A 25,181-nucleotide genomic window follows, 5' to 3' on the forward strand; every position below is an offset into this window, starting at 1 on the left:
TAAGCTATATTTCGCGCCTGTTATGACTCAAATTTATGTCAAAATTGACGCTCGTATATGTCACTCTCAGAGCACCTAAATTTACATGAATTTTTCTAAGTGTGTGTATATTCACTCAACTTCCTTGGAGTGGTCCCAGAAGTTCTTTGATAATCTCTTTAGAATTCCCTATTCGCCTTCACTTAGAATTCTTGTCAGGATGCCATTGGAGTTTTATCAGTATTAGAATACAAATAAGGATTTAATTGGCATTTAACCAAATTTTTGTTATGGCGAATTGTACCTCTGTACAATGTATTTTTTTTTTCTTTTCCTCTCATTATTCTTCATTCATTTCAAAAAACTTCATTGAATCAACGGAAGCTACTATCTATATTTCTATTTACAATTCTTACAATTCAATTTTCAAAACATGGGTTCACAAAAAATGAGCAGTTTGACGTTCTCATCAAAGGTTTGTATACAGATACAAACAAAAACTGAACTACAAAATCCCCAAAACGGCATTACTGTGAAGTCCTCTAAGTAAAAGTATGGACGTATATCAAAAGTAGTCGTCCATACTTTTACTAGAGTACCTATGGTATACTTACATTACTGCTGAAACCTTCCAGTTTCAATCGAAGCCAAATCTATAACAATACGCCATTGAGAAAAAGAAACTCTGATTTTCAATAAACATTAACCCAAATACACAATCGATACAAATAGAATCGAAACATACACACATTGTTGGTTCAATGTCTCTCATCTACATACTCCTCAATCAGTCGACAACTTCCTATACAGGCTCGCTCTGATTCGAAACAACACAATTATTTTTCGATGGTAACACGTCTCTCCTCTGAACTCACCGCACTAAGCCGTCTCACCGAGGACTATTTAATTAATTTAGCTTTATTTAGGAGGCTTTCAGCCTTAGGCTGGTTCGCCTCCAACCCCGAGGACTATTAAGCTACCTGATCTGAATGCCTCTTAGTGTGACAAAACGTAAACATATATCACCTAGCTTCAACCCACAACGCTTATTAACACGCTGAAGCGTTCTTCAGAATCGCTAATATACGCTTATGCAACATAAATTTCCCCAAACAATCATCCCAACAACGTTGCAAAACGCCGAGGTTTTCCTCAGCTTTACAGAAACATGTAAAAATGAAAACAGTAACGCAAGTCGATCACGACACTCAAAGATAGCTCTACCTCTCTGCACTCTCAACACTCACACTGATATACCCACCCGCTCTGAGAAACGTCAAAAGAAAAAGTAAACATTGCGTAGTGCAGAGGAAAATCCTGAAAATTCAGGTATTTCTTCCAATAAAACGGACGGAACATGACTTTTAAATGTGGAAAAAAGATCGGAAGGTAGCTGAGCAATAGTAAGTAATAACACCTCTCACCATCCCTCTCCAAATGGGGAGTTTGGTAAAGAGAGATGAAAAAACCGATTTGTACCTTCCTTAAAAGTTGTTCTAGCTCGCTATTCTAATATCTATATGCAATCTTCACACTGCCGTACTCTAACGGAACTATCAACTCTATGCTTTCATCTACCCCATCTATCGTATAAAAATTACCACTACAGTCTGTTATTTGAAATTAGCATCTTCAACTATGTAAATCGTTGACTTCACGTAGAAGTAATACTAAAAACATATAGTCAAAGTAGATGTTGATTGTTTTCCACGACCCTTTTTGAAGACCGCAGATCGATTGGAGTATGTTGCTTGGATAGAAGAAAAGAAAAGTGGACTTCCGATCGAAGGTAAGTGTTTGGTAATTGACTAATTCTCTGCTTTGTTTTACGTACAATCGGAGGAAAAATCCATGAAGAGGGAACCAAAATTCATTCACAATCAGATTCATTATATAAGAACTCAACTATTGTGAACTACAAACTAACATCGTTTACAAAAAATCATATCAATTCCCCTAACTATAACTTCGCCTATAGCTCCAAATATTTGCAAAGTATTTAAAGCTTCCTCTTGTTCCCTCTTACTTTGTGGGCTGTACGTTTCAGAGAAATTTGCTGTAGCGCGATTAATTCGGGTTTGTTCAACATCTTCTTGTAAGACTTCTGAGTCTTATTCTTCGGTCATCATCTGATAATCCCCACTATCAGACTCGCGTTATTCCTTCCAATTGCTGGTACTGCTCGTCAACGCCTTCACGGCTCCGAGTTCCTGGATTTTAAATCATCGCTCGGGATTACTTCCAGAGTTCTCTGACTTCTGATCGAGGGGATCACTAACAGCTTAATCTCTTACTTCAGGTTCTATTTTGAAAGAACTTATAACTGATGTAAGAACTCAGCACTCACCAACTACCTACTCGGAGATCAAACATACGGCACCCGGTCGACTCAGGCGACAAGATCAAGCTCCGGAACACCCAGGGTCGGCTAGCTACCAGGTAATCAGAAGGTTTCGCGATACAAAAACGAAGAACTTTCACTTTTCTTTAACTGCATTTATTCGCCACTTTCTGTATTATGTGCGTGTTGTTCTGTGTTCATAATTTCGTGTAATATGTGTCGTGTAGCCTAACCGTGTTGTTCGCTGTACCGGTACATACCACTGCTGCCGTCAACATAAAAAGAGGTCCTGAACGTTAAATTTCCCTAGCGCACACTAGTTTCTGCTAGGGGGGGGTTCTCCTGGTTATCGTTCAAAACACCAACTACTGCACTTAGCTAATTGAAATGCGTATTAGCATTAGCACACGGACGCCTGATATTGAAAGAGGCCGATTTTGAGCAATGGCCGTTCTTTCCTCCCAATTTTCCTTCATCCCGTCATCATTTTTTTTTTTATAATTGTTTGTAGCTCTATGGTGGACATAACGTAACGGCACAACATTTTCACAGCGGTACAGAACCCTATCACTTCTGTGGTATACTGCTGTTTTTGCACAAGAAACGTGAAGGTTCTGAATTTATAACATAAATGACAAAAACCTATGAATTTGTGACCAAACGGTTACATAATTCGTGCTTCCAGTTGCGTGTTAGGCTACCGCTTGGACTGTTAAGCAGCCCAAGGGTTCTTAGTAAGCAAAAGGTTTTGTAGGGCAAAGCAAGTATGTATTTTGTTTCCGTAAATCACTTCAACGGTGGGAATAGCTGGGAAATCACACAGTTCAACCTAGCTTTCGCTGGTTTATGGTTACTGTCCCGGTGACAAGAGAGCTACATAGCTGGAACCCCGTACAATTTACGGAGAGTTGGGCTTAGTAAGCTTCTTCAGAAACTTACCATGGAAAATGCCTAGTATTTTCCATCTGAACCCTTCAAATCGTAGCAATGACTGCCCACTACCCTTTTGATGACTGCTGGTAGGGTTAACTACCCCATTTCCGGCATATTAAGCACAACCCGCACTTAGTGTTTCTTATTCCAGCGCAGTTTAGCACCAAACGGAATACTATTATTACTGATGGCTTCCAAATTTATTTATCTTTCCGTATGTACCGTAAGATTTGATAAAGAGAAACCAATCATTGAGATATTGCCAAAAGTCTAACACTGCTTCTTGACGCCAAACTCGGCCTAACGCATTGAAACGCCAATGAATTCACTTCGGCCTATCGGTTGAAGAGAAAAAATGATTCGGTCGGAGCGCTTCTTTTGTTTTTGGGAATAATGGGTGCAAACCTTCATATCACGCGTTCTCATTGACTTCGTTCCGTAGCTTATTAACTAAAGTATCGTACCAAACGCATAAGTGACTTGTTAACTCTGAAATCATGGATTTATTTGAAGTTGGCTGCTCGATAGGCCCAAAATGGGCGATTAGGCCGAAGTAGTTCTCTACCCTATATACTACGGAGCCAGCTTAGCCGGAAAACCCTTTCCTTTGTCCGATTGTTCAGTGTTCTTCTTCAGAACGGATTCCCCCACGGAATAGGCCGGACAGTTCGAATTTTACCGAAGATTGTAGTAGATTGTGGTAGAGTGCTACAAGTAGGCTGTTTTGAGGTAGTTACTCATCTCGTCTAGCAGCTTCTCCTTCTGCTCTTGACTGAGACCTGGATCCTCCGATGAACTTGTGTCCTGAAGATGGCGATGACCATGTTCCTTCCAAACATCAGGAAGCAAGGTGTGTATTTAGTCGTGGTGTGTACAGTATTTCGAATAGCGTTAGCGATGCGCTGCTGGTTGTTCGTCCACTATTTATGGTTGCCGTTTAAGGTAGCCCGTATGGCGGTCGTGTTCACGCGATTGACCCTCTCCGTGTCGTTTACCTGTGGGTGGTAGTTAGGTGTTCTCCAGTGTGTTACGTGGTACTTCCATAGCAGTTTCTGGAAAGTTTTCGACACGAACTGCGTTATGTTATCGGTTAGTACCACTTTCGGCGTCTCAAATAGTAGGAAGTTTGAATTTTCGACGAACTGGGTAACAGTTTCCGCTATTGCTTCCCGGAAAGGCTGTACCATGACAAATTTGCTGAAAAGATCGGTTACCACCAGCAAAACTATAGTCACTGTATACATAGTCTGGCGGATAGAATCTCGGGAACCAATTGAGCTGTCATAGCGGAACCAATCGAACAAATCACGACCAGCAACTTCGGAAACCCTTTTCTCGCGACTCAAGGCACGCCTACGCAAACTAACACCATCTTTGGGTTGAGGTAAGTTTCTCCTATCCGATGATGCTGGTAATTTGCGTTCGATTGGCGAGGTAAGAATAATCAACGATTTGTTTATCAAAGTTGATAGTACCTTTTCAATTGTTGGTCTAAAATATATTGAATTGATTCCGCTTTTTGATAGATCGAAATTCTATCCGCCAGACTATGAATATAGTGACTATAGCAAACCCGTCTGGAATTTTAAACAGCCTTGACTCTGTCACTTTACGTCGACGCTCAAGTTCGGCCACCTAAATCTCTGCCGCACCGCTGCTAGCGTCTTGTCCGGACCCAGATGCGCTTCTGCGTGTGATTTCTGGACGTTCTCTCTTCGGTGGGTACTTCTTCCACCGGAAGCGTGAATCTTCTGCTCTACCGTCAAACTTACAGTAGCGAAGGATCTCTCCATCTACCACTCGGAATTTCACATATGTACTTGTTACTGGCTATCCGCTGTCAGGATGAAAACGGTTTCAATGGACCTCGAAAGGCAATCCGCCAAAATATTGTTCTTTCCCTTTCGGTATTCGAGCATAATGTCGTATGCCTGAATCTTCAACGCCCATCTCAATAGCTTCACGTTGCCCGACTATACGCCAATCGTGAATAGCCCCAAGAGGCTTCGTGCGTCGGTTACAACCCGAATCGAGCTCATTCTACGATATGCCTGAAGTGTTGGATCGCCAACAGGCATTCTTTTTCCACGCTAGAATACTTCCGCTGCGTGCTACTCAGCTTGTTATTGAAGTAAGGAACTACGCGAGACTGTCCTTCCTGCTCCTGAATCAGCCTCATGTTTTCCAAGTTTTTCCAGGTTTGTCCAGGAAAAATCCCAAATAAGACAAAAGTAAAGATTGTATTCACTCAGGCGATTGGTACTACTCGTAGACTGAGCAAAACTTTCGTAAATTTTCCGCATTTTCCTCAGAAAAAACATGAGGCAAATTTACTCATCGCTGAGTTGCTGCACTTTCTGAGATTATGAGTAAGCCAAACTCTCTAATTCACCGTGTGGTGAAAGTGAGGATGAGAAACCTTGTACTTGTGAACATGATTATGCTAGCGCGTGTAAGATATGATACAACAGCTACCTCACTTCCATATCTGTTTATGTTACACTTCGTCACGCTGCAAGAATTTAAATACAATTAAAATCTCTTTTTCGTAGTTCAAAAATCCCAGTCAATTTTTTTTAATTATCCTTCATGATCAAGAAATCCGTTTACCCAAAAAATTATAGAAACTTTATCCTTTCTGAATACCTAGTTGAATGTTTTAGATTGGTTTTATTAATTTTAGAGTAAAGCGTCTATTCGACCAAACGTTCATTCGCCCAAAAATCCATTGAGCCAGTCGTTCCAAAATAAAGAAATTTTGTTTTCACTCTCTAAAAATAGGTACATTGTAAACATGCGAGCAAATCTCCCACACGCAGCCTCAAGGTTGGAGATTTTTATTGGTTTATCCCAAAAGGATAATTGTACAAATTTTACGTGGCCATTGCTTTTTTAAATGAACTAATTAATGAAAGGCCGAAATATTATTCCACATAAGCATCGAGTACACTGGAGCAAAATAGAAAATCCAGCTACCTAGAACGTCATATAACTATGCTCAAACTTTCAAGAGTAGATGCATCAAAATACATTTTAACTTCAATCAAATTTCAATACTCGAAAACACCCGTTAATGTCAGTCAGTCTGTCGAAAATAAGCAAGTTGAAGCAAAAACTTTCCACTATGTACTGCTACCTCGGCATCGGATCAGTTGTCGATGGTTGTCGAAAATGAGAAATTATTATATGTTGTCACCCAAATCTGCTGGTTTTTATCGTTTGCTTCCACGTTGCATTTTTTCCATCATGTTTCACGCTGTGCTTTTTTATCAGCATAAATCGGTATCATCGTTTTCCAGCCGTACGAGGATCCGCCACCGTTCGTTGCTGCATATCTCACATCACATAAAAGCACACGCAAGCACGCACTCATTCAAACGGCACTCGAGTACGATCGGAATAATGTCCGGTGTTGATCAAATCGAGTCAACCGCTGCACTGAGGGAAATAATGCTCTCGATTTTCATGCACACATCAATCATAGGTATATTTTAGCACACACAAATGTGAAATCCGCACCCGCTTGGTGGATCAATGAAGAAATGGATGGACATATAAGCGTGTGGTTGTAAAATCTCTACGAACATTTCAAAACGTCCAACGTGCATTGATCGCTTCTTTGGAGAGCATTGGACATTTTGCAATATTCGGCTTGAAATCATTCTCGTCGGGTTTATTGAGTTTTGTTGAGGGATGTGAAAAAAAACGCACACTAAACATCATGAAGATATTCAGTCCAACCAGCAAGAGTCGCTATATGAACTGCATTTTTTTTACCAGAATGTATGACACGTGGTAACACGCTGCATATATTTTTTTTTAGTTTCGGACAGAATCTTTATACCATGATTTTTTTTTTCGTTATAATTGAGTTTTGCCGAGTCCGATAGAAGGGAAGTTGGGTAAGTCTGCAATATATCCCGTATGGGCTCCTGTGACACGTTCTGCACGCAGTAGTGAGAATGATTTTTCTGTAAAATTGAAGTTCTTGTTTTTTGCGGTCAATATCCGAATTGGATTGCAATGAATCAAAGGTTATTCAAAACTAATCACACACTTGTATCCACTACCTGCGTGACATTTCTGATCTGAATTCATAATCTCCCTACATATATGTGAATCATCATTTCTAGGCACAAGTTTGGGTATAGAGTGGCAAGTGCAATGCAAAATGCTACTGGCTTAGACAGATCTCTATTAACAACTATGGAATTGCATATAGAACACTAAGTTGAAGGCCAGCGTAAAGTCCCAGTAAGGACGCAATAAAGCCAAAGAAGAAGAACAAACTACAGAAATGTGGTGACATAAATCTTCCTCATATTCTGAATGCCTCAAATGACGTAGAGTTGAGAAGTACAATAACGTTTGCTGAAGATATCGACAAAAGCGATAAAATCACACATGACATGTATAAACTTGCTTCATTTCGTGAGAACCTACACTAAAAATGCATTAGGACTTAATAGCCATGCGTAGATATAAACAGTGATTAATTTTGATATACTTATAGTTTCCCTGAATCGTCCCGAAATTCGCCTGATTTGCTATTCATTTTGTTCATCCAAACCGAGCTCAGCTTGAAATCTGCTGCATATCTCACTGCAATTGACATTTTCATCTAAATACCACTAAACCTCTTGTCGACATGAACTGAAAATTGCTTAACTACACAGCAACATTAATTTGTACCGTGGCACGCGCTGATCGAATTGCCTAACACACCCTTCTGGGCCCTCCGCTCCCGACTAAAACCCACGCAGAACACGATTTGGCAATGTAGTACAACACAAAGCAATCCAATTAAGGCAAATAATGGTCGCACGGTCAAATACTGTTCCTATATGCGGTTTTTGCCAAATTGAAAGTGTATAAAAACCGGTAAACCGCAAAACCGCATCGGCCACCGTGTAGCCCAGCGATGGCTACCCCGTGCGGATGGGGCGGGCGGCTTTACGCAACTCGATGAAACACAGTTCAAGGTTTAAAAGTGGCGCAAATTACCGTTTTTGGAGCAAATGCCCCAAGCTGAGAGCACAGGAGGGGGACCGCGGTTTGTCCGATGCAGATATAAATATAAATGTTGTAGATGGTGGGAGGAAGTTAGGATTTGAACGGGATGATTAATTAAAACAATGGTTATCAGTAGCATTGTGAGTGTCTCAACATGAAACTTCTAACATAGTTGGTATTATTTTTCTGGTGGTAAATACAAGCGGCACCGTGTTTTGTAATAAAATATTAATTGAGGGGTTTTGATTAAATTAGCTCAACCCTCTCGGATTCTCGTTCTCAACACCGGGTAATAGAAAAAGTAATATGGCCTCAGTTGAGGGTGCAGTCAGGTTATGAAAAGGGAAACTTTTTGTGTTCCGTCATTAGGACGAACGCGGTTAGGCTGAAGAGACCGAAGGTAGGTCCTTACACCAACATTTGGAGTCAACATTTTGCATAGCTCTGCCCGATTTGCATGTTTTTTAGTGTGGGGATAATTTATTTTCACAGGTCAAGAAACAATTTCGACTCAAGATCAATCTTTCAAAATAGCAAGTGTGTGTTTTGACGTATACATTTCCAAAAAAAAAACAGCTCGAAAACTGTCTCTTGTATTGACGTAACGCATGAGAAGAAGTTTAAGAGAATTAATTGAGCTTTGTAGGAGTTATATACATTGCAAAAAGTTTTGATTACTTTCTCTGAAATCGACGACAACATTTGAAATTCTAATTAATCAACATACGAAACATTATAAAAGTGATTCAAGGATAAATAAACTGAACATTAAATAGCTCATGAGCGTATATGAGTATGGCCATGATTGACCGTACGCGGTTGCTACTCCGTCATTGCCAGATTGCATGTTAGTACACAGAGAGACAACAGATGATGCATGTGACCAGGGCTCTAGATTGTCGAAGCTCTTAAATGAACTCGAGTTTTGTTTCTTTCATGCAACGAGTTTGGCGCATAACATCTATAATGCCCAGCTAGACTATCAGCACGAAACGAAAATGAAAAAGAAGCACGCTTAGAACGAATGGCTTTCAATGAGATTCACGTCGATTTTCGAGTTGGAACGAAACCTTTCAATACCTTTCACCGACACTGTCACCTGCTCCGTCATTTTGTTTAATATGAGTTATGTCCCATTTTCATTACTATTTTTTATATGAATTTGTGGATGGATGATCAATTAAACATATCATGTGTAATATTCAAGTGATTTCACGTGAGAAATGCTAAATATATTTTCGACTTTCCGTCATCTACGTCATGAAACCGTCAGGGGCCTCCCTGAGCTCAGTTAGTAAAGGTGCAGCTACAAAACAAGACCATACTGGAGGTGACTGGGCTCAATGCCCGGTCCGGCCTATTAATTTTGCCCGTTGGAAAATTGCTCGACTTCCCTCGGCATAAGAGTATGATTGTACTTGCCTCACCAACTGAGCTCAGGGAGGCCCCTGGCGGTTTCATGACGTAGATGACGGAAAATCGAAAATATATTTTGCATTTCTCACGTGAAAACACTTGAATATTACACATGATATGTTTACTTTATCCTTCATCCACATATTCATCTAAAACAAAGTAACGAAAATGGGACATAACGCATATTAAACAAAATGACGGAGCAGGTGACAGTGTCGATGAAAGGTATTGAAAGCCATTTATAGGTTTCGTTTCACCTTGAAAATCAACGTGAATCTCATTGAAAGCCATTCGTCTAAGCGTGCTTCTTTTTTATTTCGTTGCGTGCTGAACACTAATGTCGTTTTCGTTTTTGCAGTGTAGCTACACCGGTGTTACACCGCCGTACACCGAAAAATTCAGGGTGTAGCTATCGGTTGCACCTTTGTTTACAAAAAAAATGATGATGAGCTGTCAATGACTCGCGCTTATTGCTGCTTACACTACACCGGTGTAGTGTAGTTAAAACGAAAACGACATAAGTTGAGAGCACGCAATACACTAATATGCGATAATCAATAAGCTTGAAATGCGAAGAAGAAGAAGAAGAATCAATCAATCAACGAAACGGTAAGAATTTGCAGGGAAGAATCAAGGTCGTTTGCTGATTTTCACCAGGAACCACCGGCGACGAATCAATGACAATTTAGCAACGATTTAGTTCCTCCTGCTATCAAATATATTTAGGCACTTTTTCTCTAAGAAACTGAGTAAACTAGGACCGAAATGCGAAACTAGGAATCGTTTTGCAAACGATTTATCTCTATCACGAAGGCGAAATCTATTTACTAATACTACTTATTATTCTACGCTAGTACTACTGTTTACTGTCGCTCTCTGTTCACCAACATTTAACGGCGGCACTCAATCTGTCGTACCGTTATGCAGTGTTGCCAGGGATACTTCTACGGTGTTGCAACAGGTTTGTTATGACCAAATGTATTCGACCATTAGATGAAGATAAAAAGTGTACAAATGAGGATCTGCGAATCCTAACGGAAATTACCAAGCAGAACGTGAAAACGATTGGATATATCAATACCAATTTACGTTTCTGTGGAGCTTGCCATCTACAACTTGACAGGTGAGAGGTGAAGATCAAAAAATCGCAGTAAACTATGAAACTGATGCCTTGTAACATCAAAAGAATATAACAATATTTTGAAGCAGGAACAATTCAATGAACGCAAAAATTTCATTCATTTATTCCTGTATCTGAACATAAAATTAAAGCGAAACAGGTCTCTAACTGTCCAGATCACGATGCAAAGGTTTTCAATCTGTTCAGATAGATTTTAGGTACACACTTGGAAAAAATCATGTAAATTTAGGTGCTCCGAGACTGACATATACGAGCGTCAATTTTAACATAACGTCATAACAGACGCAACAGTCAGCTCAATCAAAGATGTTTTTCGTTGAGTATCGATTTTTTCGGTCTCGGAGCACTTAATTTTATATGGCATGTTTGTTTACGTTGCATACTTTATGTTAAAGATGCTTTCCGTCACGTGTAAATTAGTTATTTCTTAGTGTGTAGAATTAAGAAATGATTGTTATATTTCTAAAATAACTAATACTGTAACATGAAGCAAATAAACACTTAGTATAACACTGCTGTATTGAATAAATTTTTATTTATAAAATTAAAATTAAAAAATAATGAAGTACTTTATGTGAACGGTATTACAAACTGTTATGATTGAGACGATAACACAGAAGGTTATGAATCACTTCTAATGATTTTTTTTAACTAGTTCGTTTATTTACTAGGATCAGTCGTGTGTAACGCTTTTCGGAGCCAAAAATCAGTAATGTTTGAATTTACATTTTAAACAGCAGTAGTTCAAAACTAAAAATGTACTTTTCCCATACGGCCTCTTATTCATAATTTATTATCTCGCTACTCATGCGTCTGATTGAAAAACTGGATAACGCAAAATTCAAGGTAATTAATTTCGCTTTTTTACAAAAATCTTTTCAAGATTGAACACTCACAAATAATATTCTAAAAGGGCGAAAATTTCCCAAATTACACGACTAGTAAATTTTAAGTTATGAATATCTTGAAAATAACAACACTGAGCAATTTAAGGACTATGAGCGTTTTTTTTTTGCACCTTTAATTTATTTTAATATTAACACTATTTTAACAATAATAAATAATAACAGTAAGCAGTATTTCCAAATATATGAATTTGTTTTAGCAATATTTTTTTTTTATTTTTCAATTAAGACAAATTATCAGCAGCGCTGAATTATTTCATCAATATTACGTAACAAATGACGTGATACCACAGAGAACAGACATCCAAGTCAAATTCCTAAAGTGTGTAAGAAATTTAACTGCTATTTTGAATAGACATTTGAATCTATATCGCGGTGGCGCTAGTGTTGCTGCCCATCGATGGCAATGACCATGGCGCAAATAAACAAGGTGTTACCAAGCGAAAATCTTTTCACAATTTTCCTGAGGATGCAAAATTGCTCGAACTACAGGAGATTTTTTTCTCACGTGGAGTCCAAGCGCTTGCAACGAAAAATTTATGTTCCGACCGCTTCCCCCCGGAGGCTTTTCGAATTCCTGCATGAACGGATGCAGGGTAAGCAGGGTTCAAATCTTACTACATCTTAATGCATTTAAATGAGGGCTAATTAGAGTTCACATCTTCTGAATAATTTGAAGATATGCCGCCAGTGAACTAAAAAAAAGTCAGTTTTGCTCCCTAATACTATGCCCAGTTAAAATTGGAACGAAAAACAATTGTAGATTTACAGTTTTAGTTTTTTATTCGATTTCCGTTGTTTTGTCTTGTTTGTTTTGAACTGATTTGACAGTTTATTTTGATACACGGTCAATAAGATCAACCCAAATTTTAGTTCAGTTAACTCATTAATCGCAAAAAGTGATAACTCGAGTCGCAACATTTCGTTTGGCAGCTCCAGTGTTTCTAACGTATTTTATATTTTAATTCTAACACATAATTTTTCGAAAAAAATTGTTTAAGCTTGAATGTCTGTTCTCTGTGGTCCTACATTTCTCGATGCTCACTGACGAAACCCCTCCTCCTCCTTCTTCTTCTTCTTCTTCTTCTTCTTCTTCTTCTTCTTCTTCTTCTTCTTCTTCTTCTTCTTCTTCTACTTTTTCTTCTTTCTTTTATTTAACGTCGGTCTCTGTTCCACAATCTAGTGCCAATCACCGACGGACATCGATTGCCATCCATTGACGGCAATCGAATGTGCAGGAAGGCAGCTTCCACACCTGCGTAGGATATCGCAACCATTCATTCAACACAGATGGACCGAGACAAACGGCTTTACTTCCTTTCTGAAGGAAGACGTGACCAGAGATTCGATTTCCGTTGTTTTATTTGACAGTTTATTTGGATACACGGCCAATAAGATCAACCCAAATTTTAGTTCAGTTAACTCATTAATCGCAAAAAGTGATAACTCGAGTCGCAATTTTGATTTCTTATCAACGTTGCTATCGTTTGTTTTGATGATGAGACTGATGCATGATGCTGGAAGAATAGATACTTGATTTGACAGCGGTGAATCAAACTTTATCCTGGGTACACGACTCGACTACGACCCGGATCAAGATGCTCTGATGCTGATGCAAGAAGTTGCTGTCATCAAAATCCTAGAAAACTTTGGTATGTTGGAGCGTAATACCACCAACAGCCCAATGGAGAAAGGACTTCAGCATAGCCGTGAGGGAAATCATACCAACATGGTGACCAGCAAATTTTCTCGGTTGCGTTATATGCATTTCAAGAATTAAACCGAATGCGATTAAACCGGTTGGAGCACTATTTAAAATGGGTCATCACTAAGACTGCAGCATTTTTGCAAGATCTTGGAACTCTGCCTTTCCAGTATTTGAAATTTGTTTCTATTCGCTCATAACCACAGGATTTCTTTGGAAGTTCTTAAGAATTCTCTTTATAATCTTTTATATCTCCTCACAGAGTTCTTTTCAGAAATCCTCTAAAATAAATTTGAAATTCTCTGAAATTTTCTTTGGTTCCTTGAAAATGTCTTTATAACAGTTCAGAAATTCCCTGATGAACACCAAGGGGTTGGTTACTCAGCACAGTGTGCCAAAAACACTGTAGGGCACACCATGGCACACTCACTGGCACTGTTTGGCACCCAAGGTACATTTTTTTTATGATCTCTAAAGTATCTGGCATCACTGCACTATTTATGCGCCTGCACGCTAACATGTTTTTCCTCATGGTTTCGGTTGTCGTTTCGTTGTGCTTTGTGCGTTGTGTATCTAATGACAAAAACAGTGGTTCCGGGCAGGGGTGCTTCCACTCACTTGCATTAAAACATTGTTTTTCGGAATAATGAAATCATTAGAGAATATAATGGTATGTTGAACTTGTAAGTAACAAGAAGAGGGTGTAAAGTATGTGTTTGACTCATGAAACCTGTCAATTTTGGTTTCAGAACATCACAATCACGACCTGTTCTTGTAACTTACAAGTAAAAATTATCATTATAACATCTAATGATTTCATAATTCTGAAAAACAATCAAGATGCAAAATTTTTTATAGCAAGTGAGTGAAAGTAACCCTGGTTCCGGGTATCTTTCTTCGTCAAAGGAAGAGGCTCAAAAGTTTTGCGGAAATTGCACAGGAGTGCTGCAAGATCACTGGATTCACCGGTTATGAATATTTTTGTCCAAAGAGAAAATCATTAAGAGAATCAATCAATGTAGTTAGGACATTATGCATTGTTCGGGTTGATTTCAAACCAGACGGTTAAACTTTTTCGAACAAAACACTATTACAAAATTAACTGGATGAGTGTGCTATACGAAAACCCTTAGTAACATGATATTTCTTGTCCTGACGATCATAGTGCGATGACTAGCAACATGCTTTGATCGTCAATATAAAAAGAACATAATGTTTATCAGCAGTCGTTTGATGACGATGTTGCAATGGTTGTCATAGTAGCCCAAATTTATGCAGTGACGGTGAGAATTTTCAGCACTGATTGTCAGTAGTTCATACGTTATCTGAGCTTCAATTTAGTATATTTATTTTTTTTATTTTAATATACAATTTGAGATAATTTAATTTTTTATTTAATTTATATTTTTTTTTACGAAAATACACGCATTTTTTCAGTCTATATTTTTTTTCTAGAAAGGCTCCACAACTTCGCCAAAGACACCATTTCAATCAAACAAATCGTTTTCGATATAGGTGTTTTTGAATTTCCCTATTCGCGGTATAGCTGCTGCAATTTCCAAACTATTTGAGCTAATTGTGCTGGATAAGTTGGTTAAAGACTGCTCGCATAGTATTTCACAGAACCAACACGCCTTTACATCGTTCATTATCGGTGAGATCGAGCGTGGCCTTGATGGCCATACATACCGACCTCTCTGCTGCTTTCGACAAAGTGAACATTGCCATCGCTAAATATGACAAAATGGGTGTTCACGGCAATCTACTAACCTGACTTCGTTCCTATTTGACTGGCAGGACTTAACTATGTCTGTTAAGATCGGCGATTACGCTTCCCTACCGTTCTCCGTTACATCTGGTGAACCTCAAGATAGTCACCTGGGGCCATTCCTTTTCCTGTTGTATATGAATGATGTAAATGTGATCCTCAAATGCCTTAAACTATCGTACGCCGATGACTTGAAGCTCTACTTCGTAATAAAAAGGCCTCAAGACGCTCACTTCCTATAACAGGAATAAGAAGTTTTCGATGATTGGTGCCTGAATAACAGGATGTCATTAAATGTGTCCAAGTGCTCGGCTCGGTCGAAATCATGTGATGATACTTGTACAATTACGTTTTAAAAGGGACGAGCTTGAAACGTGAATCAACTATTGAGCAATTCTCTACAGATTGACGAATTTTTTAATTTTTTTTTAATTTGTCGGCTCCGATTTTGATGAAAATTTGCACAGTTGTTCTTTTTTAGTAAAGATGCCAATTTGTGTTATCAGTTCTTCAAATTGAATCACGACTACTTTTCTAACAGGGCCTGTGTAAAAATAGTACTAATGAGTTAAAAAAATTATATTGCTGAAACGCTTTGTTCGCTTAATTTGGTGTCTTGAGCAAAGTTGTAGATATTATTTTGGCAATAATGTTAAAAATATACACTGTAAAAAAATTCGTTTGTTTCAATGAAAAAAATATATTTCTTATTAAATAATTAATTTCTCAACAAGTACATTTTTTCGTTTTAAGCCTCATTGAAGCTCATAATATTTGCTACAAACTGGCAAAGTTTGGTGATGGTAAACTCAAAAACAAAAAAGTTATGATTTTTTTTGAAAATTTCACGATTTTTACATTTACATTAAAAACACATGTTTTTCAACCGTGTATATTTTTTCAAGAATTGCATTTTAATTTTGCACAACTTTCTCGAAGACACCAATGCAATCAAGCAAGCCGTTTTTGCAATATAGATATGTTTATTTCATTAGTGTTTTTCTACACAGGCCCTATTGAAAAGTTAGGATTCATTACATCTGATACCATGAAAAGGTATCGTTACTGACAAAACTAAAAAATTCATTTGATGAATATTGAGCTAGAACTAAATAAAAGTGAAATGATGCTCAAACTAGCGATTAATTTTCTTTTTTATTCATTGTCTTCAATTTTGCATAGTTGTATCAGTGATCTTAACGGTAATAAGTCAAATACTCAACACTGTAGTAGTGAACACCAAAAACATCTGTCTGTACCTAATGTAGAAATTATACCTATCGATCTGATACTTAAATGAGTTTGAATGGTGAAAACAAGCAGTTGATCACAAAGATTGCTTTTTACCGCATACATCTTAAAAAGTTATCATAGGAAATAAGTGTAACACCATTTGGTTAAAAGGTAAACATAACCTTCAGTTGTATTTCAATGAAATCATTTTTAAAGATTATTATTTTTAATTTTTTTTAATACAGGAAGCAACATGAGTGAACGAGCATGTTTTATCAGGTGCATTCGGCCGTTCGAGGAAGTCAAGTGCTCGAAAGAGCTGAGGAATATTTCGAATATTACCATCCAGAAATTAAAATCGATTGGATATTCTGAAGCATCAGGATTGAATACTGGTTTTCGCATTTGCACGTCCTGTCGTCTTCGTGTTGATAAACAAGCTCTTTTCATCTCAAACGAGGAACAGCATGTTGCCGGAAGCTCAAAGATGCCAACTACAGTGATAGTACCTGTCGTACCGAGCTGTGAAAGCCTTACAACTGTACCATCAATGACATCAGTTACTTCAGTTCAATCGTACCAAGAATTTACTCAACCAGTCAACATCGAGATATTCAACCGAGGCATTGCAGGAATCCAGGTATCACCGATAAACGTGGGAAAACTCAACTACATCCACTACCCCGAAAAGAAGCACCGTGAAATCAACGAAGGTATTAGAAAGGATCTTTTCAACTTTGAGCCTGAGGCTGACGAAGTGAATGAACTCAAAGAAGTTTTAGAAAACATGAAGGAAAAGTTTTCCAATGCATCCACTGCAAGAAGTGAAAAATTATTAACTTTATCGTTATTGCCCTATTCATGGTCAACACAAAAAGTTATGGATCAATTTAATGCTAGTAGATATATTGCAACAGAGGCTAAGTTGATAAAGGAAGGTCATTCGTCAAAAACCGCAAAATATGGCACAGCCTTAAGTGATGAAACAAAATTGGCAGTCATAATTTTTTTTGAAGATGATGAGATAAGCCGGGCAATGCCTGGTCAAAAAGATTATGTGTCTGTGCAGAAAGAAGGAAAACGCCATTCAAAAAAAATGATGAATTTGAGAGAAGCTTATAAACGATTCAATGAAATTCACTGCAATGTAAAAATTGGATTCTCTTCATTTGCAAAACTCCGCCCTAAGCAATGTAAACTTTTAACCAGCTCTGGAACCCACAATGTTTGCGTGTGCACAACGCATGAAAACATCAATCTAATTTTACACAGTTTGAAAAAACTTAACCATTTAAATGATGTAAAAACGTTCACTGACAGCCTACTTTGTGAAAACAAGACAACATATTGCTATCTACGGTGTTGTGAAGATTGTCCAGACTCTTCCGCATTAGAAAACATTTTATTAAAACAATTAGAGGAAAAATGCGTTGATCAGCTTTCATTTGAACAGTGGGTTACCAAGGATAGATATGATTTAGAAACTATTGTAAGGCCTGCAGACGAGTTTGTTTCATTTTTCTGCTTGAAATTGACAAGTTTGATACCACATGATTTCATAAAAACACAGCAATCTAATTTTTTGAAAACTACACTGAATTACTTGCGATTTTTCCGAAAACTACAGCTTTGTGTTACAGGATGAAGTTCAGTCTCATCTACGGAATGTCCAACAAGCTACCATTCAGCCATTTGTTATATATTTTAGAGAAAATATGCAAGTTAAACATTTAAATTTTAATATAATTTCTGAAGAGTTAAGGCATGACTCAGTGGCTGTTAACTTATTTATTTCTAAAATGATAAGTTTTTTACGCATTAACCAAAGTAAAAATATCAACAAGATTTATTTTATGTCCGATGGAGCCGCGTCACAGTACAAGAACCGGAAACATTTTGCTAGCCTTTGTAAATTTAAATCAAAGTATGGAATTGAAGCCGGATGGCATTTCTTTGCAACATCACATGGGAAAGGTCCTTGTGACGCTATTAGAGGTACAATAAAACGTATGGCTACTAGAGCAAGTTTGGCCAAAGAACGTGAACATCCAATAAAAAATGCAAGAGAGCTTTATAATTGGGCAAATAATCGAAAAGAAGAAGAATTAACAAAATTATCATTTAGTTTTGCCACAACAGAGGAATACGAATGTATGGCTTCACACCTCAACGAGCAATATAATAATGCAAAAATAATTCAAGGAACTCAAAAGTTTCATTCTTTCATTCCTGTATCAGAAAATAAAATTAAAGCCAAACGATACTCAAACTGTAATGATAATGATGCCAAAATATTCGATGTATTTAAGAAGTGATGTAAATAAAAATAGAAAGTAAGTGTATTACCATGAAAATAAATTATGCATCATTTGTCCATAAGGTTTTCGAATAAAAGAAAAGTAAAAAAGAGCAGATAAATGTATTTTGTGGATTTAAGTTGAGATTTTAAAATAAAAAAGTAGTCGGGATTCGCTAGTACAAATTGTAATAGCGAACCCCGACTACTTTTCCGATAGGGCCTGTGTAGAAAAGCGCTTATAAAATAAACATTTTAATACATTGCAAAAACGGCTTGCTTGATTGCTATGGTGTCTTCGGAAAAGTTGTGCAAAATTAAAATGCAATTCTTGAAAAAATATACACGGTTAAAAAAAATGTGTTTTTAATGAAAATGTAAAAATCGTGAAATATTCAAAAAACCATAACTTTTTTGTTTTTGAGTTTACCATCACCAAACTTTGCCAGTTAGTAGCAAACATTATGAGCTTCAATGAGGCCTAAAACGCTGAGGCTGTACTTTTTGAGAAATTAACTTTTTTAATAATAAATATAATTTTTTTCATTGATACAAACGAATTTTTTTACAGTGTATATTTTTTACACAATTGCCAAAATAATATCTACAACTTTTCTCTAGATCCCAAATCAATCGAACAAAGCGTTTCGGCAATATATATTTTTAAACTCATTAGTACTATTTTTACACAGGCCCTTTTCAAAAAGTAGTCGTAATTCAATATGAAAAACTGAGAGCACAAAATGGCACCTTTACTAAAAAGGAACAACTGTGCAAAGTTTCAGCGTAATTGGAAATGATCGGTCAGGATCGATTTGCGAACCTTCGTGGAATGCCTCTATTAAGGATTTGGGTTTCATGATCGACTAAAAGCTGACGTTCAGGAACCACACTGCTTATGCCGTATCTAAGGCTTCATCGTTCCTATGATTTTTATTCCGTTTCGCCAAAAGCTTCAAGGACGTGTGTTGCCTGAAGGCGTGATATTGTTCTCTTGTTCGTCCTATACTGGAATATTCAACCGTCGCCTGGTCTCCATTCTATCAAAAAACTATCCAGAGGATTGAAGCTGATTGTACTATCCAGTCCAGTCACCAGTCAGTTTTATATTATGAACGAAAAAAATCCGTAACGATATTGATTGCATTAAATAATGCTCTCAGTTTTGCTATGTTGACTGTTAATCCGCACTAAAGGAGATCAACTGGAGTAATGATATCCTGTGTGTGTGTGTGTCTGTATGTGTGTGTATGTAATATCTTTCCAAAATTATAATTATATCTAATTTTAAGTACATTCAATAAAAATACACATTAGGTACCCAGGAAAATGGTTCAAGCGTTTAATGATGTTCCCGATCGTCAGAGTTTCGCACCACCACTCGTCACATTTCACACCAACCATCATCGGTAAGGTTTTGATTGAAGGGATTAAAGGCTAGTCATATGACACATCGCCACTTGCAGCAAAGTGTGCCATTCCATTCCGCCCGAGCACATCGGAACAGATGTCAGCAGCAGCAATGGGAATCAAGTTCCCGGAAAGATGTTTCAAAAGCACTTTCTTCAATGTCACCTAAAAACCACCCGCTTATTGGAAAATCCATCTAGCCAAAGTGTGACGACGTGGCGCCGACGATGGACGGGGAAGGCTACATGGAAAAAATGAACTCTTAAATTAAATGTGGCACATCCATTTCAATTTCGATATCCTGCTTCCTCGGCAGTGAGTCTTCGTTTTGTCGTTGCAGATCATGACAGAGGGATTTTGCGGGAGGCGGTAAGGGGTTTGTTTTCAGAGCAGAAGACATTTTATAGGGACTTAAATTTTATAAACGATAAAAAGTGTTGCAAAAAGTGTAAACTCAGTAAAGGCACGGTCTGAATAGGCTGAAAGCATCCTTTTTCTTTATCTTTTTTTTTTTTTCGTTGGGAATTGTGAAGCCTGATATGTGTTTATTTTTCGCACTTCTAAATTGAGTTTTGTGCGATACACAATGGCGAGGCGTCCACAATGTCGGAATTCGTTGGATCTACCTTCTTCAATGTGTATGGCTGCGATTAAATTGATAATGAATATTAAAGCAGATTTCTATAGAATTGCTTTGTGGAAAACATGCTGCTTATGGGCTGCTCGATTGGGTAGTAACACATGGAATCATGGAAACCCACCAGATCGAGGAAGTGTTCCAGGAATGGGTAAACGCGATAAGCAAGCAAAACGTCATGAAGGAGCAAACTTTTATTTTTATTTTTCAATGTATTATATGTACACTCAACAAACAACCGAAACAAGTGCTTATGGAGAAGTTTATTGACGTTTTCGGTAATTGGTGTAACAATGTTAACATTCGCCATTCGTGCGGTGACACTTTTATCGCTTCGAAAAGTAGTAATTTCGGGAATAATGGGAGGAAGAGATACAACCGTTGAAAGCGTTTCCGATTAAGTGAAATGAACACAGCGAAAATTGATCAACGTTTTGCTATTCTTGTTAAGATTGGACTCAATTTTCACTTTTCAGCATTATTACTGAAAGTAGTCTGGACAATGTTGTCAGTCTGACAATGATCTAGGTGAGTACTCAAGGACTTGGTTTTCCCCTAGTATTTTTTTGTATGAACAAAATCCAATGGACAAATCGATATCCTTGATACGATTTTTCTGCCATCTTAAACAAAAGACAAAATGAGGACATCCACAAATTGGATGTAATCCTTAATAATATGAGCAACAGAATAGAACAGCTGTTTGATGACCTACACATGATGGATTCGATCCCAGTCCGATATAATGTATCTTATGACATATCTACATCAGCCCGGAACAAGATCTATCGCTATTTTCTTTCATGCGAAAATCGAAATGAGACATAACATAGGGTGCGGCATCTCTTTGGCATGCCTAACTTTACTTTGGCACGCCCCCTGTAATTAGTATTCACACAGCCTCATAGATTTTTTTGCAGCATTGGTTATTTAACTCGTGAGCAATGAATTTGTTGCGTGAATGATAGATGTCGTTGTGTGTCTTCATTGTTTTTGACACGTATGACGGAAATGGGTTCTATATTCGGAAGTAGTGCTATATCCCTATTCCATCATTTTACGACTAATCAAAATATGATCAATCTCGCTTCTCTGTGTCGTTAATATACGTAGATACATAATGGGCTCGCACATATGGGAATGTTTCTCGTTACAAAGATGAGCCCCCAATCATATCAATGGGAATTATGCATGGGCTTATCTATCATTCCAAACGTTCCCTGTAACATTCTATTCGTATTAGGAGCTCGTAGTATGCTCCATCAATGATTGCGAGAATGTTTTCCATTAGAAAGCTATGCAATCGTAAAGGCGATTGTGAATTTCATTTCTGGCGTCCAGTAAACACGCTAGTTCACGTCGCCAGACAACTTTGCTTTGCTCCTCCGATGTGCTGCAATTGGTCAACTTGACACCCTGAAGTCAAGGGAGGTGACGACAGGGACGAAAATGAAAGATAAGTTGCACCTTTTAATATAAAAATTCCAAGTGAAAGAACAAACGATTTCTGTGGATAAGCGTTCCATTTTTTGACTAACTTTTAGCACATAAAAGTGCAGCTACTTTATCAAGTATTTAAAAAGAGCAATTCGCAAGTTTTATAAATTGCTTCGTTGCTCGTGAAAGCAGGAATATTTGTTCTGGTGCAGATTGGTTCGGTGTGATTTCGTTGGCAGGTAGGTCAGCTGAACGAGCTTTTAAAACTCAAATTGAATGCTTGAATGAAACCATCATGAGCACCCTCAATTCATATGATTTTTAAATACTTTACGAATGTACACTCCAAAATCAATCTTGTTTACATGCTATAAATTCCAGGCATCCCCAGCAAACAGATTGGAATAAAAGCAACACACTGATCGTTCTGCATCATTCACAAAGGACCGTGTAATTGAAGCGGATTGAATAGTGATCCCCTACCACGCAGAAACAAATTGAATCGCATGCAAATAAATTCCATTCGCGCAAAAGTCCCGTCCATTCAGCAGACCCAAAAAGGAGCTTCGTTTGATTCGCCTACACACGCACACACTTACTGCCAGTAGAGCAGAGCTGAATGGTTAGGTTTCTGTTTTACTCTCAACTCAGTTCGATCTGGTGCTTAGGTTTAGGCGATTGAAATTTCCATCCCTGTGGGCGATGCCGGCCATGTAACGCAGGAAACGGAGGAAGAGTTTTGTGCTGTTTCGAACCGCTCCACATAATGGGAATCGCAATCCAGTTGACCAGTTGTATGTTGAATCTAAACGAAAATATACTAACCACACATCAGTGTTCAGCAGGAAGGCACTCAGATGACGGGTCATGAGCGAGTTAATGATTAGAAATGTTTGCAAATAATTCAGAGCAGGCATCCTGTGGACACTCGGTTGACGTTGAGCCATGAGCTTTGGGTGATGATGATAATGAGACCTTATGGATCTCTGGTACCATGCATTGAAATGTTGGTTTGGAATCCAGTGAGTACTTAAATTTTGTTTTGTGGATTGCAGGCCATGAAGCGTGCTTCATTTTGAAAAATAGTATTTGCAATCTTATAGGCCACTCTCCAGTTTTATTCATAAATATGAGCCTGTGCAAAAATGGTTAGAAGTGTCTTCTTCTTCTTCTTCTCCGTCGAATTTCAAGCTTATTGTTTCTCGCATATTAGCTTATTGCATGCTCTCAACTTAGTGTTCTAGATTTTCTGCATTAATGCAGTATTAATTAGTATAATTGTGTGACAAATACAATCATACTCTATATGCCCAGGGAAGTCGAGAAATTTTCCACATCGGATTCCTAGACCGGTCCAGGAATCAAACCAAGCCACCTCCAGCATGATAATGCTTTGTAGCTGAGCCTTTACCCACTGAGCTAAGGGAGGCCCCAAATGGAAGTACTTTAAACTTCTCAAATATCGCGCCAACTTTGGTTCTAGTTGTCCAGATGCTGAAAAACATTGACATGTGGCTCCTAGGACAATGAACAACAGCCTGTTTTTGTTATGGTCAGTTTGGTACAAATTCAAAGATAAAAATGTGAAAACATTGCAAAATAGGTATACCGTCAACTATCCACAACTCGATATTCTGTAACTCGATGGATTCTGCGGTCTCTTGATTTTCTCATGTATCGTACTCCCTGTATCCCTTAAGTCGATATTTCTACAAGTCGATGCCTCCTTTGGTCGATGATCTATGTAGTGTTATTTTGATTCTATCACTCGATATTTCAAAGGTTATGTTGATGTTGATATTATGTTGATATTAAAATCAAAGTAACTTTAAAAACATTGTAACTGGTTAGTACCCAGGACTCACCGAGCACATCAGAACATTTTCCTGGTGCTTCGGGGAAATGGTCCGTACCTTAAATTTATACCAGGACCTATCATGAGATATATCAAACATGTTATATTGAATGCTCAGGGTGGATACTGGGCTATTAGGCCAGGCCGAAGGTCAGTTGGCCGAATGGTCACTAGGCCGAGCGGTCATTAGCCTGGTAATTAGGCTGAACGTCATTAGGCCGAACCATTACTAGGTCGAGTGGTCATTAGGCCATATTGCGGAAAATTATTTCATTTTGGACTTAAATCGCCAACAATTATTCGGTCTCATGTCAAGAAGAAGAAAAAAACTACTAAAGCAGGTGCCCAGTATTGCCCATAGTTTTATATTTTGGCCAGACCTCAGAAAAACGATTGAATCACAATCTTCGTGCGTTTTGAGGGCGATATGTGTGTGTGCCTCGATGAATATGATTTGAATCAACAATCTTAACAGAACTCAAGATCTCAAACTTGTTAAAAACGTTAAATATAGCAAAAAATTGCCAAAATAGGAGCCTAGCCATAAATGCGTTTCCCCTATCCAAATGGAGGGTGTCAACTACCTGAAACCATGGAAAAAACAGGAATCTTGGGGATTTTATTTTTCCTGGAAAAACCTGAAATTCGTTTTTTTTTTTAAGAATATAATGCATTTTATTATGCTAACATTTAATTTTCCTCGATGTTTTCGTTCACTCATTGAACTTAATAGATCCTGAGCGGATTTATCTTCAGTAACTAAATAAATTTTATAAATTTTTAGTAAAAATATAATTAAAAAAATATATATATAAATTCTGGGTTTAAAAATTATTATAGTTGGAGAAATTTTCATGAACCTTGCTCCTAGGTATTTAACAAGATCACAGATTTGAAAAACATCAAGGCTCATGAAATTAAATTATGATTTCCAAGGAACCCATGGCATTCTGGGAGTCAGGAAAACTTCAAGTTCAATCTGCTTTCAAGGTAGTCCTGACGAGCCCTGGATAGGATACGAAAGAAATTCATACGAATTTATTAAGTTAATTCCTAATAAAGTATTCTGAGGAGGAATCCAAGGAAAATCAAAGAAGAAGTCTAAAGGAACT

General features: G+C 37.8%; 1 protein-coding gene and 1 pseudogene across 2 annotated transcripts in view; both read right to left on the bottom strand.

Moving 5' to 3' along the window:
* LOC135697869 (uncharacterized) overlaps nucleotides 1–23,083 on the bottom strand; it is a 61,794-nt pseudogene extending 38,711 nt beyond the window's left edge.
* Nucleotides 1–25,181, bottom strand: part of LOC135697834 (hemicentin-1-like) — a 642,304-nt gene that overhangs the window by 365,547 nt on the left and 251,576 nt on the right. The gene's annotated exons all lie outside the window — the stretch shown is intronic.

Source organism: Ochlerotatus camptorhynchus, unplaced genomic scaffold (genome assembly GCF_037179485.1).
Source record: "Ochlerotatus camptorhynchus isolate MF236.1 unplaced genomic scaffold, CSIRO-AGI_Acam_v1.1 ptg000078l, whole genome shotgun sequence".
In the NCBI taxonomy this organism is placed as follows: domain Eukaryota; kingdom Metazoa; phylum Arthropoda; class Insecta; order Diptera; family Culicidae; genus Ochlerotatus; species Ochlerotatus camptorhynchus.